The following is a 9,478-nucleotide window of genomic DNA, read 5'->3' on the forward strand; positions in this document are numbered from 1 at the left end:
TGCTCCCCCTTGCTGCAGCAAGCTCACTAAATTTTATCATCATTGTTACTATCTACCAGTGTGTTTCTTGTGGCATTTGATCAGTGGGATTTCGCAGTGATCTGTCAAAAATTGAACTGTTTTTTTTAAAGACAGATTGACATAGCTTTCTTTTTTAAGCTTTTATTTATTTTGAAATAGAGAAAGAGAGAGAGAGAGCAGGGGAGGGGCAGAGAGAGAGGGAGAGAGAGAATCCCAAGCAGGCTCTGCACTGTCAGCACAGAGCCCCATGTGGGGCTTGAACTCACAAACATTGACATCATGACCTGAGGTGAAGTCAAGAGTCGGATGCTTAACCAACTGAGCCACCCAAGTGCCCCAGCATAGTTTTATTTCCATTGGAATGATCTACAGAAAATTTTCACATCCCATTTAAATACCCTTGCATAATCACTAGTGCCATTCATACATATTCACATAATTCAGTTCTACTTCTTGTCTTCTGCCATCAAAGAACAGGATACTACTGCATTTTTATATCCCCTTTGAAGTTAGGTATGTCTCTGCCATTTGCCCAGGTTAATGAAATGAGTGTCAATTGTGCACAAAAACTTCAAAAATTAATTGTACTTCACCACTTTCCCTCCCCTCTGTCTAGTTTTGAAAGCATATATTGATGTCAAAAGGTGAAAGCATATGTGACTTCCAAGTCACTTCTCTAAAATAATATGTGAACCCTCTCACTCCACAACCCTGAGGGACTACAATGGGAAGAGAGGCTTTGCCCTTCCTGACCCACAGTAGACATGTAACAATAAATAAAAATAAGCTGTGAACATGTTTAGCAGCTGGTAATTTTGTGAAACCACAACGCCACCTAATTTATCCCAACCAATACCATGCATAATTGAATTTGTGAATGTTTTGGTTGTGATATTAGAACATGAAAATCTTAGACAATTCATAAATTGTCATTTATAACTCAATTTCATTTTTATGTTAATCACAGGCACCCCTATTTATATTGAGAATTCTTCCTAACTATTCAGGGACTCACATTTGTCAAAGTTTCAACTGGTTTTAAATGAATTTTGTTCAATCACTTCTGCCTCCTGACACAAATGACAGAGTCCTATTTAGTAAGAATTAGTTGAAGTCTATTTTTAAACTTCAGAATGATTTTAATTTTAAATTTATTCTAAATTATTATAGTTGTAGGGGTGGTTCAGTCCGCTAAGCATCCGACTTCAGCTCAGGTTATGGTCTTGCGGTTTGTGAGTTCAAGCCCCATATCGGGCCCTGAGCTGACAGCTCAGAGCCTGGAGCCTGCTTCAGATTCTGTGTCTCCCTCTCTCTCTGCATTTCCCCTGCTCATGCTCTCTCTCTCTCTCTCTCTCTCTCTCCCAAAAATAAATAAAACATTAAAAAATTAAATTATAGGGGCGCCTGGGTGGCGCAGTCGGTTAAGCGTCCGACTTCAGCCAGGTCACGATCTTGCGGTCTGTGAGTTCGAGCCCCGCATCAGGCTCTGGGCTGATGGCTCAGAGCCTGGAGCCTGTTTCTGATTCTGTGTCTCCCTCTCTCTCTGCCCCTCCCCCGTTCATGCTCTGTCTCTCTCTGTCCCAAAAATAAATAAACGTTGAAAAAAAAAAAATTAAAAAAAAAAATTAAATTATAGTTGTAAATGAGCAGAAAACACAATTATTATTAAGAAAAGTAACTGTTTTGTATTTCTATTTAGTCTATATAATAACTTAGTTTGAGAGACAATGCATTTGCATTTATGTTGTGTATGTGTATAGATTATAAACATGTGTACTTGAAGTAACTGATTTGGTAAAATTACAGAAGATGCATTAGTGAAAAATGCTGATGGAAACCTCTGCCCTCATAGAGCTTACATTTATAGTGGAGAAAGGCAAAAAGAAAAAAGTAAGAATATAGCAAATTAAACAAAGCAGAGAAATAGAAGGAGGCTGAAGGTACTGCTCTTTTAATTGGTATCATCAGGAATGCAAAATCAAAATATGGTATTTGAGTAAAGATCTGAAGGAGGTGTCTGAGCAATCCACTGTAATAACTTTTAGTTTTATTCTGAATGTTATCTAGAGACATTAGAGGATTTAGAAAGAGAGGGGTGACAATCTGTTTTATGCTATATCAGCATCACATTGGCTGCTCAGTGGGTAATATTTGAGTATACTGGTAGAAAATATATTTATGGCTACATAATATAAAAAATATTCCCTTGGACTGCTAACCCCAACATTTAACCTGCCTTTTTTCATTCAGTTAAACACTTGAGTAACTCATCACATATTCCAATCAATAGCCAAGACTTGCTGGAGACTAAATATTTGAAAGAGACATCCTATTTTTAATTATTAATTATCCTTGGCTCACTAATCTCTATTGCTTTAATAAAATAAGTCATCAGAAAACATTGAATTGATCCATACTATCCCCTAAAATGCTCTGTGCAAATTGAGAGCATAATGTTATGCTCTCAACTTTATTAACAGTATAGAAAAATGGTCCATTCGAATAAAATTTATGAAGTTTTTGCAAAATCATAACTAAATGCTGTTAAAGTAGGGAGAGAAAGGATAAAAACACCACAAATCCATAGTGTAGGTGTGTGTGTTAGATTGTGGAGGGGAAAAAAGAAGACAAACAGGTAAGAATGCCACGAGGAACGAGGTATTGGGGGGCGGGGTTGAAATTTTAGATAGAGAGGTGAGGAAAGGCTTTATTTGGAGAGTGACTTTTGAATGGAAACCTGAGAGAAATGAAAGAACTGGCCAGGTAAATATAAGTGGGAAAAAAAATCTGATAGAGAAAATAGTAAAAGTCCTCAGAGAAGAGCCTTGAAATGTTCAAGAAATACCAAGGAGTTCAGTGAATTGGAGGTAAAGGAGAGGGAAGGGAGTCAAGAGCCATAGAAGGCCTGGTCATGATTAGAAAGTTGAGGGCAAGTCATGTGAGAACTTACAAGGTTTTGGCTTTTACTATCAATAGGAGCTCAGTGGTTTGGGGAATACGAATGACATGGCCTGCTTTATGCCTAGACAAGATCAAAATGGCTACTCTGTGAAGAATAGATAGAAATGAAGATGACTTGGCTGTTACAGCAGAATATGTATTTTTTGTAATTTGAGATATAATTGGCTTATAACGTTTTGTGAGTTTAAGGTATACAATACATTGATTTCATACATTTATATATTGCACATACATTTATATATTGCAGTATGATTACCAACCTAGCCTTGGCTAACACCTCCATCATGTCCCATATTTATCATTTCTTTTTGTGGTGGGAATCTTTAAGATGTAGTTTCTTAGCAATTTTCAGGTACATAATGTTGTTACAATGCTGTGCATTAGATCCCCAGAACTTATTCATCTTCTAACTTCAAGTTTGTGCCCTTTGATCAATATCTAAGATTAAACAAGTAAATGACTAGTTTTGACAACTGAATCACAAATAGGATTTTGATTGGTGCTATTTCAAACTTTTCTTCTCTGTTCCGAAAAACAGCTGACAGACTGTAGGAAACCAAAGCCAATATTTCAGAAGTTGCATGCTGGCGATTTAAAGAACAGATTTAGCCTGTAGATTTATTTTGTTTGGCACATAACTGTTTTTAGCCAACACTTAAAAATTGGGAGAATTCATATAAAATATGGTCTTCCAGATTATCTTGAAATGTCAGACACACTGGCAGTACTAGGCCCAGCATCAACAACAGGAGATGGTTAGTGTGTGCCTAATTTACACAAGGCCATGGACTTTCCAATTTCCACAATCCCTCCCTCCCATTAGTGTGGCTCTGATAGCCAAGGCTAATGGTAACCTGCATTATGTAGTATGTTTTCCCTGCTGTTTTCTTATGATATAGAAATATTCTACTAAATACATCTCAGTAAAAAGTGACAAAATAGGGGTGCCTGGGTGGCTCAGTTGGTTGAACATCCAACTTCTGCTCATGCCATGATCTCACAGATTGTGAGGTCAAGCCCTATGTCAGGCTCCGTGCTGACAGAGTGGAGCCTGGAACCTGCTTCGGATTCTGTTTCTCCCTCCGTCTCTGCCCCTCCTCTGCTCATGCTCTGTCTCTCTCTCTCTCTCAAAAAAAAAAAAAATAAATGTTAAAAAAAATTTTAAAAAGTGATAAAAGATATGAAGAAGGTGGCCTGCCTCAGGTTTTGTTTTCTCAACTTAGGAGTATTTGAGCTTGTGACCTCTATTGATATTTTATAAAATTTAATTATCTTATAAAGGAAAATAATTAAGGCAAGGCATTCAATTGAATTAAACTTTGATATTAGGGGGAAAAAACAAAATTCCATTGCTAACAAAAGGCCATATTCTAACATGTCCTTCTTTAAGTTCTGAAACTGGTAAGGAGGAAAATTATTACAGGTCTGGAAGTCTTTTCACTTTGTAGAACTATTACATTTCATGGCCCTGCTTAAAGTCAAAACTTCATTTGTATTTCCACTCTTAATTTAATTATACACACATCTTAAATTCTAACTCTGTTTTTTGCATTTAGAAGAAAAATGTGCATAAATATTAGTATATTTCTGAAACAACATATTGGTTTGATCACTTACAAGTATTTTAAGGTTATAAGATTATAATATTCAGTTATCTATGGAGAATGAATACTATATTTCCATTTACTGAATAAATTTGAATCCTGTGCTGTTAATGAACTAAAAAATGTGAAGAACTATTAGCCCCTTTAAATAATATTATATTTCTCTGGATTAGTTTTGCGTTCATGAAGGAGAGCAGGGCATAATGGCTATTGCATATATAGGATACAGTTAATTGGTATTCAAATGACTGAAGGATGGGCAAAGAGTTTCATTAAATACATTATAGCACATTATTATCACATAAAGTAATTAAGAACAAGAGCTCTGGCTCTCAAGTGGGGGCAATATGGGTTCAAGTCCCAGACCTGGTCCCGAACACATGGATGATTTGAAACAAAGGACTTATATATTCTGTGCCCAATTTTCATCATTTATAAAATGAAAAAATAGTGTCAATAATAGTTCATATAGTTCAATAGTAGAACACTTAAATGTTATTTTAGATTCTTTAATTATATTTATTATTCTAAAAAAAATTGTATCATTTGAAATTTATCCAGTGGTCCTGGATATGGTGCTGACAAATGGGAAATGGTATGGTAGAAAACTTATCTTTTACCATAAATATCTTGATATTTATTTGAAATTTTACACCAAAGCAAAGCAATTATATCATTATTACTAGAGGGTTTATTTTTTTTCCCAAATGGACACAACTAGGAACTTGTGGATGCAGTATCTGACAGTCCAAAGTTATAAATACAAATCATGGAGAAAAGCATCAAGTGTTTGGTGGTTTTGTCAGATAGTTCTGGATGCGGTGATTTCTTAATATGAACCCATTTCAGTCTTCTGTCATATACTAAGTCCAGGATGTTTACATGACAAATGGCCTATATAGCACCAAAGAGACTTTTAAGATTCAGGTTATAAAACAACGTACAACACGAATCTTCTACAGTCAGGGTTCAGGTAGCCTAGATTTATACTTGGTTATGTGACACTGGGAAAATTACTTATTTTCTCTATGCCTAAGTATTGCTCTATAGTAGAATGGTGACAGTGGTGTGATTTCTTTGATACCTTCTCAAATAAAATTTAATAAATTATTGAATTGGTTTATGTAGTCACTGGTACAGAGTCTGGACTTAGTAAATTATGATAATTATTACTACATAAGCATAGGAAATGCAAAATATACATAATGAGATGGTGTTATGGGTTGAATGGTGCCCCCTCCCAAATTCATATGCTGATGTCTTAACACCTAGAACCTCAAAATGGGACCTTAGTTGGAAATAGAGTGATTGTAGATATAATTGGTTAAAATGAGGTCACAGTGGAGTAGGGTGGACCCCTAATCCAATATGGCTGTTGTTCATATTAAAAGGAGAAATTTAGAGGGGCGCCTGGGTGGCTCAGTCGGTTGAGCGTCTGACTTCAGCTCAGGTCACGATCTCGTGGTTCACGAGTTCAAGCCCGTTGTCAGGCTCTGGGCTGACAGCTCAGAGCCGGGAGCCTGCTTCATTTCCATGTCTCCCTCTCTCTCTGCCCCTCCCCTGCTCATGCTCTGTCTCTCTCTCCCTCTCTGTCAAAAATAAATAAAACATTTAAAAAAATTTAAAAAAAAAAAAAGGAGAAATTTAGAGCCAGACATGCAAATAGGTAGAATGCCCTTTGAGGATGAAAGTATTAAGTAAGGATGATGCAACAGAAGCCAGCAAATAGCAAAGATTGCCAGCAAACCACTTGAAGCTAAGATAAGGAGGGAATAGATTTCCCCCTCACAGATCTCAGAAGGAACTCTAACACTATAACCTTAGATTTCAAGGCTCTACAGCTGTGAGACATAAATTCCTGTTTAACCCACCCACCTTGTGGCATTTTGTGATGGCATCCATTATTGACCAGCACAAATGGTAAATGGTAGTTACTTCTAAATATAGAAGTGAGAAATTTTAATTTTTTAAAAAAAATTTTTTAACATTTATTTATTTTTGAGACAGAGAGAGACAGAGCATGAATGGGGGAGGGTCAGAGAGAGAGGAAGACACAGAATCTGAAATAGGCTCCAGGCTCTGAGCTGTCAGCACAGAGCCTGACGTGGGGCTTGAGCTCACGAACAGTGAGATCATGACCTGAGCCGAAGTTGATGCTTAACCGACTGAGCCACACAGGTGCCCCTTAATTTTTTAATTTATGTCACTTTTGCCAAATTTTCTAATATCAACATGTAGTAATTTTAATAACCAATATATTATAAAAGTTATACATATATGTCTTCATTTTACAATTTAGAAAATTAATAATAAAATACACTTATCGTATGTCATACAGGACTGCTGTATGACCATTACTATTTGGACAATATTTATAAATGAAAGTAAGATTAGAATACAATGATGTATTTCTTTTTTTTTTTTGATTAAAGTGAGTTGGAATTATGTAATTGAGACTGAGCCTGTAGCCATGAAGAACTATGGGAGCTGAGAGATCCCACAAGGAAAGACAATTCAAATTTCACAATAATCTTTGTCATGGTTCAAAACAGTATCTACTAAAGCAAAATATAACAGAATTTTTTATCCCATATGTATGGCAAACACATTAGCCTTCAGAGGGGCTCATTTTGACTTCAAAGTATCAGTTTGAGATTTAGAGAAGAGAGAACCCAGGTTTTCCAGAACAACACCTATGGATGGAATTTGTCCTACCACTGACATTTAAAAAAGTGGATGGACCAAAGCTATTGTATGAATAAGAAAGCCAGAAAACAGGGAAATTGGGATATTATAGGAAACTTACATCATATTCTCATTTACAAAGTTTTTTTCTTTTAATCCTTTGGTTTAATAGTATCACATTGCCAATGTAACAGACACAGACATTGTGTCAAATAAATTACATATAACTTACAGTGGAAAATGCTATTTCTATGATCAAAAGTCTATAAATAAAAGAAAAACAGAAAATTTCTTTGTGAACGTCATGTTATTGACCATGATGAAAACACCTTGGCATTTTAATGTGGCAATTTGACAGCTTACATTTTTTTAAAGTGAATCAGTTAAATAATGATGTGAACAACTAACATTTTTTCTTGGTATAACCATGAAGAAAATATTCAATAAATGGTTGTAATAATTGCCCTTTAGATATGTTATTCATTTTAATTTATCCCAAGTTTAGCAAACTATCACTAATCCTGTCTTGTGTTTGCACTGTTTAACCATAAAATATTATGCAGTTCTCTTCCTTGGAGTTGTTGTGAAGCATTCTTAAAGTTCTTTGGAAGGGTCTCTGGTGGCTTTTCCTAGCTCTGTTTTGTTTATTTATTTATTTATTTTTTCCTTCAGAGAACTTCCAGCTAACAGCTGACTGCATAACCTTCTATACGGGCTTTGGGTCTTGTGAAGGAAATCAATATTGTAAAGGTTACATTACTTGGCCCTCATTTTAGCATTACTGAAAGCAAAGGAAGGAACCAAGAAATAGGGTTTAAGATTAAGGTCTCCCCACCAAAATCTTGCAGGGAAAAGCTTTGTTCAGTCTCAAAATCCAGATACGTAAGTGGTATAGGCAGAAAAGCCTAAAATTTCTAGATCCAAAGCCATTTTTATATTCCTCCTACCAGCTTTGCCTCAGCAGCTGAACTGAACAAATTCATGTTATGTACAATGCAAATGATTATGAAATTAAATGGAAGTAGCTAATAAAAACAAAATGATTAATTTGGGAATTATGAGTAGTCACCATGGGAAGCAGAAAAGATAAGGCTAAAAAGAGAAAGAAAAGAGAAATTCTACTGACCTGTGAACTCCTTTTGAATAATGTATTGATTAAAATAGTGGTGTCCTGGGGCGCCTGGGTGGCTCAGTCAGTTAAGCATCTGACTTTGACTCGCGTCATGATCTCACAGCTTGTGGGTTCGAGCCCCATGTCAGGCCCTGATAGCTGAGACCCTGGAGTCTGCTCCTGATTCTGTGTCTCCCTCTCTCTCTGCACCCCCGCCCTCTGCTCACGCTCCATCTCTCTCCCTCTCTCAAAAATAAATAAACATTAAAAATTTTTTTAATTAAAAAAATAAAATAGTGGTGTCCTCCTTTATGAGTCTTAATCTTCTGAATGTTTGAAATTCCCTCAAGTGTAAACTTTAGTGCATACCATTGTAAATGGTGAAATGGTGTGTGACAATTACCTGGAGCTATAATGTTTTCCTTCTCAAGAAAAGCCATCCTGCCCAGGAGAGCTTGAAAGCACTAGAATTTCATCTTTTGTCTATTGTGTTGTGACTTGTGTCACAGAAGCTAGAACATCAGTTATAATCAGACATTCCATTTTAGACCAGCCCATGGCTACCCATCTACATCCTTGGCTTTCATGATGACATTGCTATGTCTCTAGGACAGCTCAAGTTTCTATATTATTTTACATTGTGGATTACTTTCAGCTCATAATTCACTAAGAAGAACTAACTACTTCTAAGAGAAATGAAACAGCAAGGCACTAATCAACAGCTCTTTCCATCCACTGGTGTCCACTTACTTACTAATTCAGTGGTCAAGGTTGACTGATCTATAACTTAGAAAATCTAGTTAGGCTTGCCCCATGCTAGCCAATGCTCAGGGTTCAGATTACTTCTTTATTGCATTTATTTTAAGCAAACTGCTTCCAGTTATTTTATTTGTTTTTATCTCCTCATTACCCACAAATCTCCAAGATTAGAAGCACAAGGCCTTATTACACATCATATCACTGGAACATCCCCTCTCCCAAAAGGGAAATATTTGCCGTTGTTAAAATGCATCCTTGGGGCTCCATAATATCAAATGTCTCACAGAAAACTCCAAGGTCTGTTATGTTCATGATATACTCCTCATAAAAAGTATAG

The 9,478-nt window shown here is 36.1% G+C and overlaps 1 long non-coding RNA gene across 1 annotated transcript in view; it reads right to left on the reverse strand.

The window, feature by feature from the left end:
* Window positions 1-8,857, reverse strand: part of LOC147581977 (uncharacterized) — a 77,011-nt gene extending 68,154 nt beyond the window's left edge. The window contains exon 1 of the long non-coding RNA XR_015249820.1: window positions 8,786-8,857. This is a non-coding gene — a long non-coding RNA (uncharacterized LOC147581977). The remainder of the gene's footprint in view (window positions 1-8,785) is intronic.
* Between the last annotated feature and the right edge of the window lie 621 nt (window positions 8,858-9,478).

The sequence above is a fragment of the Puma concolor genome, chromosome B1, assembly GCF_028749965.1.
Source record: "Puma concolor isolate L17-30 chromosome B1, mPumCon1.1.hap2, whole genome shotgun sequence".
Taxonomy (NCBI): domain Eukaryota; kingdom Metazoa; phylum Chordata; class Mammalia; order Carnivora; family Felidae; genus Puma; species Puma concolor.